Raw genomic sequence first — 13,225 nt, forward strand, 5'->3', positions numbered from 1 at the left:
AACAATTTCTGAGTTATCTGGGGATTTATTTTCCTTTTGCGTAGGTGGCTATAGCAAATAGGCTTTGAAAAAGACCACACCTCTGAACTACTTGTACAAAACGTGCATGTTCCTATTTAGGTCAGTTGTCTAACCTTAAGTGCCACGAAGCTTGAGTTGGAGTCCATAAAAGTCATACAGTAAATACGTGTACAGAGCTTCAAATTCCTGTGTTACAGTAGGTTAAAGTACTTCTGTGGGAGAATACAACTCTTATGCGTTTTATCACCCACAGATATAGAAAAAAAATTGCAATATGATTTTAATTTTGCAGGAAGTATTTGCAGTATTGCTTCGGTACAACACTGGTTGCAGCCTGACATACGCTACATTTCTTTTTCCAAATGATAAACATGTGATCGCTGGTTTTTACCAATAGTTATGTAAATACATTTCACATTAGTATCAGAGGATAACTTTGCAGACCATCTCCTGCCTGTATGGATCCATTCTTCAGGTAGAAAGGCACGTGGGTCAGATAATGACTTACACTCAACGGTCACGTGTGTGTATCACATCAACCGAATGCCCTGAAAAATGGTTAAAGTTTAACTGGTGTTTTCCTCATGGATTTCACAGTCTATATATAGAAAGTCAAACCGAAAAGTAAACGCATTGATCGCAACGTTCAGCCACCTTAACTATCAGACTTGTTTAAATAGATAAACAACCAAAACAGTTTATAGTTTGATAGCATGGATAACATATTTTCATCAATAAGCAAAACACAGAGTAGCCTCCGTAATAAAACCCAGGTTGATCATTGACACCATGGTGACCTACACTCATGTTCTACAAGAATTATTCTAAATTAATTATTATGTAGAAAATACAATACGTCGAAATGGCATATGCATAGGCATAACAATTATATTCAAACAAAACTTAGTAGGGTGAAAACAGCTGTTTGTCCATACTCATGAAATGACCAGTCTCTTTAGCACGGGGGTCAGTAACCCGCGGCTCTAGAGCAGCATTCAGCTCTTTAGCGCTGCCCTAGTGGCTCCCTGGACCTCGTTAAGAAATGTGTGAAAATGGAAAAAGATTAAGAGAACAAACATGGCACAAACCTTCCTAATTGTTAGAAATCCTACCGTTTACGTTAAACATGCTTCACTTATGAGAGTATTTGGCAAACACACTAATTTCAGCGATCCTCAAAGGCCTACTGAAATGAGATTTTCTTATTTAAACGGGGATAGCAGGTCCATTCAATGTGTCATATTTGATCATTTCGCGATATTGCCATATTTTTGCTGAAAGGATTTAGTAGAGAACATCCACGATAAAATTCGTAACTTCTCATCGCTAACAGAAAAGCCCTGCCTTTATCGGAAGTCGCAGACGATGACGTCACCCGTTGATGGTTCGTCACATCTTCACATTGTTTTTAATGGGAGCCTCCAACAAAAGAGCTATTCAGACCGAGAAAACAACAATTTCCCCATTAATTTGAGCGAGGATGAAAGATTCGTGTTTGAGGATATTGATAAAGACGGAGTACAGAAAAAAAAAAAAAAAAAAAACGCGATTGCATTAGGACGGATTCAGATGATTTTAGACACATTTACTAGGATAATTCTGGGAAATCCCTTATCTTTCTATTGTGCTGCTAGTGTTTTAGTGAGTTTAATAGTACCTGAGAGTCAGAAGGGTGTATCCACGGGTGTCTTGAGGCCAGTGTCTGATGGAAGTCGACGGCAGCTGTACGGACGGCACAAGCTCAGTTGATCTCCGGTAAGTGGCGACTTTTTACCACAATTTTTTTCACCAAAAACTGCTGGTTGACATTTGGTCGGGAACCATAATCGCTTGACCGCTCTGATCCATTGTAAAGTTTCACCTCTGGGAATTTTAAACAAGGAATCACCGTGTGTTTGTGTGGCTAAAGGCTAAAGCTTCCCAACGCCATCTTTCTTCTTTTGACTTCTACATTATTAATTGAACAAATTGCAAAAGATTCAGCAACACAGATGTCCAAAATACTGTGTAATTATGCGGTTAAAGCAGATGACATTTAGCTGTGTGTGTGCGCAGCGCTAATATCTCCTAACAGTCCGTGACGTCACGCGTACACGTCAGCATTCCGCGACGTTTTCAACAGGACACTTCGCGGGAAATTTAAAATTTCAATTTAGTAAACTAAAAAGGCCGTATTGGCATGTGTTGCAATGTTAAGATTTCATCATTGATATAAAAACTAGCAGACTGTGTGGTTGGTAGTAGTGGGTTTCAGTAGGCCTTTAAACTCATCATAGTTTTGTTTACATGTACAGCTTTCCCCGATGCTGCCACAGAAAGACGTGTTTCATGCCATTCCTGTTAGCCCCGTGCTTGGTTTGTTTTGTTTGTTTCTAACTGTTTCTGTGATTTTTGCGAATAAATCAGTTTCCTACCTGCATACTGTCTCTGGAGTTCCTGCTGCATCCTTACAAGAACAATCCGCATACCACCATGCCTCCTCGTCAGTACAAGCGGCGCTCAAATGCACACGTCCGAACAAAACTTTATGTTTGTTTCTTGTGTAAATTAACTCTTTATTGCTCAAACTGCACAGCTAGAAATATTACTTAAACCAGCAGGTTTGTAACACAATTATGCTTGCACCCTAAAGCATGACAGCTCGTATTTCAAATTACTCGTAATTTGAGCTATCACTGCAGCTGTGATCCAGAAATCTTAGGTAATTACAGAACAATATCCCATGTTCCTCTCTGTCTAAAATTTTGGACAAAGCTGTTGCCAAACAGTAATACCGCTTTCTGGGAACCTTTCTGGCTGAGAGAGCCATGAAAGCCTAATATTTTCAAATGTATTTCTGTGAGAGTTATATAATATTTTTTTAAACTGAATACAACTAAATGCGTGCATTTTTAAGTAAGACCAACATTTTAGACTATAATAAGTCTCTTGTTCTTTTTGATAACATTGTTATTCCGAAGTTAACCAATAATAAATAAAAAATACTTTTTACCATGAATGCAACTTCTAGAAAATGGATGCATGGATTAAAATGCATGAGAATGTTTTATATTTTGAAGGTTATTTTTAACACTGTGAATGCAGCTGAGATAGGCTCCAGCACCTCCCGCAACTCGAATGGGACAAGCGGTAGAAAATGGATGGATTACCAGTGGAATTATTAATTACTTATGGTGTTAAGCAATGTCAGCTAAGATATATCCGAGAACCAGATGCTGTCATCAAAAGAGCCACCTCTGGCTCAAGAGCCATAGGTTCCCTACCCATGCAACAGACCATCATATTCTAATACAGTACAGAGAATTGAACATGTTATCGGCATCAAAGAACCTGCCTTGAAGTGGACAAAAAAAATCTTACTTGTTGGATTGCTTACAGTTTGGGAATGACAGTTGGAAAGTCGTTGATTCAAAGGTCATCCATGAAATGAATTGCGATCTGTTCTTGGACCAGATCTGTTAACTCTGCTAACCTTTAATGTTATGGTGACGACACACGACTTTAATCATAAATTAACAAAATTAGCTAACCAAACATTAGGTGTGTCTTAGAGAAAGTTGTCCTTATGGTGTTAGTTTATTCCCAACATGCCTACAATTACAATATGATACAACACATAATTACAGCATGTCATAACAGCATGTTCGAAAATGAATAGAAAAAAGCAGAGTTTATCTAATCCTACCCCTTATCATATCATAGCAATTACTAACACATTTGTTACTACCATTAATTGATTAACGTGGACCCTGACTTAAACAAGTTGGAAAAACTTATTCGGGTGTTACCATCTAGTGGTCAATTGTACGGATTATGTACTGCACTGTGCAATCTATTAAGAAAAGTTTCAATCAATCAATCAATCAAACTACTCATTCTGCACCAAAACAATGAATAAATCAGTAAATCCTGAGATTAATAATTTTTTCATCATTTTAATAAGGTCTAAGATGTTTATCATGGCTCTTCCTTCTTGTACTTTGCAAACACTTTGATTTTGAACAGTTTCTTAAACTGGATTATATTATTAGAATGTTTGATTTATTTGCTTAATCTAATTCATCATTTAATTGGCATAGTGATATGCTAAAGGTTTCAAGTGTTGTACGAGCATACACATGTTTAAATTTTGATATTTTTATAAAATTATATTTCTCCTTCTTTGATGAGAAGAATTGTTCTTATAGTTTGAGTTGCGATCCGCTGCTCGGATCGTTCCATTTTGTAGTTTTGATTCTTTTCTGTATCACATTTTGTAGTTCGACCTCCTTATTTCCTGTTTAGTCTGTCACCATGGTAGCTTTTTAGTTCACCTGTCCCTTGCTGTCTACGCACACCTGTTTTCTTGTAATCACCTCCCTTATTTAAGCCTGCCCCTTTTTGCTCTTCATTCTGGGTTCCTAATTTGCTTATATGCAACAAGTGACTACTGCTATTGTTCATTATTACTCGCTAGCTCTTATGCTACGTTTATTGCTTATTCTTAACTCTCATGCTAAAATGTTTTGTTTTCCCTTTTGTGTGCCATCATCAAATTTAAATATTTTTGATTAATTAAATAAAGACTGGGCAGCACGGTGGGGAGATGGGTTAGTGTATCTGCCTCACAATACAAAGTTCCTGAGCAGTCCGGGGTTCAATCCCGGGCTCGGGATCTTTCTGTGTGGAGTTTGCATGTTCTCCGTATGACTGCGTGGGTTCCTTCCAGGTACTCCAGCTTCCTCCCACCTCCAAAGACATGCACCTGGGGATAGGTTGATTGGCAACACTAATTTGGCTCTAGTGTGTGAATGTGAGTGTGAATGTTGTCTGTCTATTTGTGTTGGTCCTGTGATGAGGGTGCGACTTGTTCAGGGTGTACCACGCCTTCCGCCCGAATGCAGCTGAGATAGGCTCCAGCGACCCCCCGCAACCACAAAAGGGACAAGCGGTAGTAAAATGGATGGATTGATGGATAAATAAAGGGTATGAATGGTCTCGATAGCCAACAATATGTATTATTTTTATTTACCCTTTTTGTAACACGGTAAGAAGTGAATGAATCAAATGTACTTTTGTAGTTATTTGAACATATTTTTACGCAATAAATCAGATATGGTGACACAAGCAAGCAGTAAAGAAAGAAGAAGAAGAACAACAACAACAACATATGTGGCTTCATTTGTTTTTTGAAATGTAAAATATTAAATATAAATTAAATTGACTTGAATTAATGTGTGAATGTGAGTGTGAATGTTGTCTGTGTTGGCCCTGCGATGAGGTGGCGACTTGTTCAGGTTGCACCCCACCTTCCACTCGAATGCAGCTGAGATTGGCTCCAGCACCCCCCGCGACACAGAAAGAGACAAGTGGTAGAAAATGGATGGATGAATGAATAGTCTTATACAAATCAAATCGGTAATCTTGATCCTCGTATGGTTTTAGGACAGCAATACTTTTTCCGTATGGACCTGAAGGGAAGCTGACTTTCTTGGATTGGGGTCACTTATATTTTAGTGCTGGGAACTTTAGGGGAACCTTTTTTACAAATATTGTCCCCAAAAGGATTGGAGCCTATTTATTTTAAACTGAGAAATCTGTGGACTCGGAAAAATTATTAGCAGTCTTGAAGGTCCCAAATAACCCAGAAAGACCAATCCTGGATCTAAGGGTCCCAAATAACCTCAAATTGTCCCTCGGCCCCACCCCTTTTACGTCTTGGTACCCTAAAACGTGGAAAATGGGGCAGGCATTGTTGGTCGATCCATTTTCCATTGGATTGTTTCCGCACACGTGTTGGTTTATGGTTGGGACTGTCAGTCTCGCAATCAAATCGTCATACATTGAACGCCCCTTCTCCCTACGTGGGAGGGAGGTGAGTTGAGTACCTTGGGTCCCCCGTGTACAGCGGGTGTGTTGGCAGGATGGTCAAGGATGGGGGGGAAACAGGTGACGGCGCCGTCAGACACGGATGTTGCTCTGCCACCACATGCCTTGGGTGGGCCACCTTCGGCCCTGGTGGGACTTTCCGCAAATTGGACATGGCGAGTTAACGTTATCTGGGAAGGATCTCCATTGACTGGGTTTTTTTTCTTTAAATATGCCTTAGATTCCACTAATCGTTGACTAAGTGCAAGATCGCACAAATCCGATTTAATGATAATATTAATGGATTAGATTTTATATCACACTTTTCTATTAATAGATACTCAAAGCGCTCACAGAGAAATGGGAATCCATCATTCATTCACACCTGGTGGTGGTAAGCTACATTTGTAGCCACAGCTGCCCTGGTGTAGACTACCAGTTTGCGCCTACGGCCCCCCCAACCAACACCTATCATTCATTCATCATTCATTCACCTGTGTGATAGGCACCGGGGGCAAGGGTGCCCAAGGACACAACGGCAGCAATTTGGATGTCAAGAGGCGGGGAGCGAACCTGCAACCCTCAGGTTTCTGGCACGGCCGCTCTACCCACTACGCCATACCGCTATATATCGTTCGTCGAAGACAGCCCTAGACCATATCATGTTAAATAATACTGAATCCTTTTTCAAATTCCATCTGAATTATTATTTATCAAAGCATTTTTGGGTCACTATGAAAACAGGAAGTCAGTCAAATTACAAGAATAATTGTTATGATCCTTTGCCTGGATTATAGTTTGTTTATGTTTATTTGAGTTTTGATTCACTTGTGGTTTAAAGTTGTGTTTCAGCACCCCTGTTTTGTGTTTCTAGGTTGTCCTCTGTGCTGATTGTTTTCACCTGACTCTGATTAGTGTTCGGTACGCTCACCTGTTCCCGGGCACTAATCAGAGAGCTATTTAGTCCTACCTATCGCTTCACTCATCTTGGTGCTTTTGATTGCCTTCCTGCAACACATTACGTGGATGATTTCCTGGCTCTATGATTTTGAGTCCTGCGTTAAGTTTCGTCGGGGCTCCCCGTGCTACAGGCACACTTTGCTTTTGTTTGTTCCTGTCTTTTTGTTTGATGTATGCGAATAAGTCATTCTCCTACCTACACCCTGTCTCCGGAGTTCCTGCTGCATTGTAGGCAGAATAATTTGCGACCACCTCGTAAAAATAACATCATAATGGTACAAGAAAGAAACGTGTAATATTACAAAAATAAAGCTATAATTGTATGGATAAAAGGTCAAAACGGAAATGGAAACAAGACCAATAACTGCTTTCCCATACAAGTATTTATTGAGTAATAGTATAAAATCCATCCATTTCCTACAGCTTGTCCCTTTTGGGGTCATGGGGGGTGCTGGAGCCTATCTCAGCTGCACATGGGCGGAAGGCGGGATACACCCTGGACACGTCCTGCTATTCATCAAAAATATATCTTACTTGTCTGCTCTTCAGGGCTTCAGGGTGGCAGAGGGGTTAGTGCGTCTGCCTCACAATGCGAAGGTCTTGAGTAGTCCCGGGTTCAATCCCGGGCTCGGGATCTTTCTGTGTGGAGCTTGCATGTTCTCGCCATGAATGCGTGGGTTTCCTCCGGGTACTACGGCTTTCTCCCACTTCCAAAGACCTGCACCTGGGGATAGGTTGATTGGCAACACTAAAAAAAATTGGCCCTAGAGTGTGAATGTGAGTGTGAATGTTGTCTGTCTATCTGTGTTGTGCCCTGTGATGAGGTGGCGACTTTTCCAGGGTGTACCCCTCCTTCCGCTCAATTGTAGCTGAGATAGGCACAGCTCCCCCCGCGACCCCGAAGGGAAAAAGCGGTAGAAAATGGATGGATGGATGGATGTCTGCTCTTCTTCAGAACGAACACACATTTTTTTGCTTGTGTGTGAAACATTTATTAATATGAGTTGGAAAAAACATTTACATAGTCTATAGATTTAATTAAAAACCCTTTTAGGAAAATGGTTGCTTTTTTATAAGTTACACATGCAGTACTTACACGAAATAAACTATAAAAAAACAAAACATGCTTTTGGTTGTACGTTCTGTTTGTGTTTAAGAGCCAACCAAAAGCCTCAAAAGAATGTTTGCTCTCAAAGTTTGAAATAACATTTTATTTGACCATTGTGACTGTCAGACAAGACCCACATGGAAGCCATTGAGATCCAAACTATGTCTAATTCTGGGAAGCTAAAACCAGCAGGCTAACAAAATATTGAACCACAGCTAAATCGTCCTGCAGCGTTTTGCACAGAACTTATTTTGTTGTGTATTATCATAGATGTAGGTTTGGCGTTCATTATCTTTGTCTAATTGTACATTAATGTTCAACAATTTTATATATTATCACAAGTAGCTTCCAAGTAGATAAGAGACTCAACAAGAGTTATGACCTCCAACGGTTAGACACACTGTATACTTAAGAGTCAGGCAGTACTGTACATGATTCAGGCTGCTGTAATTCTGCAATTAGGTTGGTCTTATTCTCATGCCTAAATTGGAAAATCTAATTTAATGTCAACAAGTCCTGAATTTAAAGTTCCCCTCCTCTCATGCTTGCATGCAGTTACGGAAACTTACAAAGGGCCTCTATAATAAATACTTGGGACCCACATTCTGGAATAAACTAATGCACTTATTCTCAAACTGAGGTACCTGTGCAAAGTGGTTCGTGGGCTTCATTGGGTGGTATGCCAAAGAATCACATAAAAAAAAATATTTGGACTCCTGGGGGTTGTTGGGCTTGTGGGGGCCCGGTTGCTGGTGGGGTGGGGACCGTTTTCTCGTACAACTGCGGGGAGTCTCTGGCCCCCTCGGAGCAGAGCGTCCCGACTTTTTCCCGCGTGGGGTGTGGGCATTTGCTGGCTTGGGGGCTGGCTCCCCCCGGCTTCTCCCGTGCCTTGTCCTCTGTTGGGCGTGTCTGTCTATGGCCTGCCCCTGGCCCTGATCTGGGGTTCCTGTTGCTGTCCGGCCTGGTTGCGTGAGACCGGTGGTTTCTTGTTCCCTGGGCAGTGCACCTGCTGTTTTGGGTTGGGCTCTCTGGGTGGCTGGGGCCATACTTTGGCTACCGCACACAATGGGAGACAAATATATTGTACATACTAACTCACATACATACTCACATATACACAATTATTCATAAGTATATAGACACATACATGTATTCATTCATTAATACATACATTCACGCACACATTGGTACTTACGCTCCCACATACATACACCAATACAGTACATACATACACACTCATGGTACATAAATCCACAGGCACATTCACTGCACAAACATACATATACACATACTATTTACAGTATATACAAGTACATATACATACATACACATCATGCATATAATTATGTTTCATCAAACATATATTAACTTTGTTGCCCTAGGGCAGGGGTCGGGAACCTTTTTGGCTGAGAGAGCCAAAAAGCCAAATATTTTAAAATGTATTTCCGTAAGAGCCATATAATATTTTTCTTAACACTGAACACAACTAAACGTGTGCACTTTTAAGCAAGACCAACATTTCTAGAGTATAATAGGTCTCTTATTCTTTGTAATAACATTGTTATTCTGAAAGCTAACTGTTGAGGGGGCGTGGCCTGCGGGCCTGCAGCGAACTGGGGTGTGCCAGTACCAGCCTCAAAATCAGCGACAGGTGTGTAGATGGTCCACCTGAGCCTTGTTATCTAATCACCTGTCACTCTGTTATAAGCAGCAGCCAGGAGGAGAGACGGGGTTGGGGCTGGAGCCAGAGTGCGAGCGAGAACAAAAGAGAAAAATACAATTGCTGGAAAGCAACTGAGAGACTTATTGAAAAATAAAACAATATTTCAACCCTGAAACAGACTCTCATGTCGGTGCTTGGTGGTCTAAAGAACCCCCAGGGGGGCAAGCCCCAAAATAACCAACAATAAATAAATAACTTCTTACTATTAACGCAACTTCTTGAACAGGTGCGGTAGAAAACGGATGGATGGATTAAAAACGCATAAGAATGTTTTATATTTTGAACGTTATTTTTAACACCGTGATTACAAGTGGAATCATTCATTACTTACAGTATCGTGTTAAGAAATGTCAGCTCAGATTTATCCGAGAGCCAGATGCAGTCATCAAAAGAGTCACATCTGGCCCTAGAGCCATAGGTTCCCTACCTCTGCCCTAGGGGAAACTGGGTAAAACATGGCACACTGACAAAGCTTAACCCATTGTTACTATAACAATCTACAAGGTTAGTACAGTCGCTTCTCTTTCTTCCCCTCCATTTATCTGCTTTCTTTTGTAATTCAAGTTATCATTACATACAGTATATCTATTGTTGCATTCAAAACAATTGTATTGTTGATAATAGAGGTATTTAATCTTATTATTCATTATTGATAGTGCTATTTATATTGGTCTTTTTATTGCTCCATTTGTAGCGCAATAATGTTCATTGTCATTTCTGTGTTATTATTTACTTCACTATCTGCTTCTTTGCTATCCCTTTTCATATCGTATTTTCTGATGCTGTTCTCTTGTTTTTGTTGTGGTTGTAATTGTTGTTGTTGTCGTTGTATCTCTGTCTTATCCCCCTCTTGTCCCCTTTTGTTCTCTTTCTATTCCCTCCTTCTCCGGTCCGGCTGCGCCAAACATTAATATAAATCCATTTAATAAAGTCAAATACAAATAAGGCAACAAGAGAAGTATCCCACAATTCTCTTTTGTGAAATAAATCTGTACAGCAAATATGGGCATCTACATCAACAATTTGATTTCATATATATATATATATATATATACATATATATATATATATATATATATATATACGTATATATATATATATATATATATATATATATATATATATATATATATATATATATATATATATATATATATGGCAGCACGTTGGGAGGGGTTAGTGCATGTGCCTCACAATACGAAAGTCCTCAGTTCAATCCCAGTCTCTGGATCTTTCTGCGTGGAGTTTGCACGTTCTCCCCGTGACTGCGTGGGTTCCCTCCGGGTACTCCGGCTTCCACCCACCTCCAAAAACATGCACCTGGGGATAGGATGATTGGAAACACTAAATTGGCCCTAGTGTGTGAATGTGAGTGTGAATGTTGTCTGTCTATCTGTGTTGGCTCTGCGATGAGGTGGCGACTTGTCCAGGGTGCATGCCGCCTTCCACCCGAATGCAGCTGAGATAGGCTCCAGCACCCCCCGCAACCCCAAAAGGGACAAGCAGTAGGAAATGGACGGATATATATATATATATATACACACACACACACATCATATTTAGATTTTTTTTTTTCAGAGGTTGTATATATAAATAATTCCTACAATCCCAATTTTATATTTTGTACCTTGCATTCATTCTAAGAATGTTACTGGAGATACTTGTCAGTTTTTATTGTTAGACACGATTTTGATATAATCATGTTTACCTACAAATAATTACAATTAAAAATATTTAAAAGGTAAATATTGTCTGACAAGAAGAAACTGAAAAAGTATATTCAATAAGAACACCAAATGAGCCTTTTTAAACTAATGTTAGTGGGGATTCAACATATGGGCGGGGTCAAGGTTCATCGGCAGTCCAAAGTCCCTGGGTCAGACAAACCCGTATCAGACTAATGTAGGCTTTCACAAAAACGGGTTCTGACATGAAATAGAAAACACAAGGTTAACATTTACCTCATTTAAGGAGCCTTATGTAATCTGATTAGTAAACGTGGTCTGCTTTCTGCTGCAAAAAAAATGTTTTGCACTGTATCGTGGATCAAATGCGAGAATGCATAAACATTAATAGTATGCATATATGTTCAATTATTATTATTTTTTTATTTTATTTATTTTTTTAGCTTTTATTTAACCACGTACAATCCCATTGAGATCAAATAGCTCTTTTCCAAGGGAGACCTGGCCAAGAGGGCAGCAGCAGGGTTACATCAAAAACAGTAAACACATAAAATATCAAATTTACAACATTAAAACTTGCTCATATGACACATGTGCATACAGACAAGGTAGAGTGCAACCCTTTCACAGAAGCTTTAAACTCAGTTAATGTAACAAGGGTTTGAAGTTGAATATTCGATTGTAGGTTATTCCAAGCCTTCGGTGCTGAAAACCTAAATGCTTTCTTGCCCAGTTCAGTTCTTACTTTGGGGATGACAAATTGAAGAACATTCATTGAACGAAGATTGTGACTTCCTTGTTTTTTTTGTTAAAAGACAAGATAGATAAGATGGAGTGATACAAAGAATGGTTTTGTAGATGAAAACATACTAATGATTGAGGTGCCGAGTACATAAAGATGTCCAGTTAACCATTGAGTATAAGACACAATGGTGAGTAAGTGGGTAGAGCGGCCGTGCCAGAAACCTGAGGGTTGCAGGTTCGCTTCCCACCTATTGACATTAAAGTCGCTGCCATTGTGTCCTTGGGCAGGACACTTCACCCTGTGCCCCCGGTGCCGCTCACACTGGTGAATGAATGATTGATGGTGGTCGGAGGGGCCGTAGGCGCAAACGGGCAGCCACGCTTCCATCAGTCTACGCCAGGGCAGCTGTGGCTACATATTTAGCTTACCACCACCAGGTGTGAATGAATGATGGGTTCCCACTTCACTGTGAGCGCTGTGAGTATATAACAATAGAAAAGCGCGATATAAATCTAATCCATTATCATTATTATTATTATAGTTGGTGATAAATCTCAGTGCCCCGTGGTACACCATCCAGCTTGTGGAGACAATCAGCAGTAGCATTTATGTACAACACATCTCCATAGTCAATAACAGGTAAAAAGGTTGTTTCCACCAATTTCTGTTTCACAGTAAGAGAAAAGCAAGACTTGTTTCTATAATAAAATCCCAGCAAAAGTTTCAGTTTTTTTTACAACATGCTGGATGTGCTCCTTAAAGGCCTACTGAAATGATCATTTCGCGATATTGCCATATTTTTGCTGAAAGGATTTAGTAGAGAACATCCACGATAAAGGTCGCAACTTTAGGTCGCTAATAAAAAAGCCTTGCTTTTACCGGAAGTAGCAGACGATGTGCGTGTGACGTCATGGATTGTAGAGCTCCTCACATCCTCACATTGTTTACAATCATAGCCAGCAGCAGCTGGAGCTATTAGGACCGAGAAAGCAACAATTTCCCAATTAATTTGAGCGAGGATGAAAGATTTGTGGATGAGGTAATTTAGAGTGAAGGAGTAGAAGAAAAAAAAAGTTTACTAAAAAAAAAAAGGAAAAAAAAAAAAAAAAAAGGCGATTGCAGTGAGAGCAATTCAG

The sequence above is a fragment of the Nerophis ophidion genome, linkage group LG13, assembly GCF_033978795.1.
Source record: "Nerophis ophidion isolate RoL-2023_Sa linkage group LG13, RoL_Noph_v1.0, whole genome shotgun sequence".
In the NCBI taxonomy this organism is placed as follows: domain Eukaryota; kingdom Metazoa; phylum Chordata; class Actinopteri; order Syngnathiformes; family Syngnathidae; genus Nerophis; species Nerophis ophidion.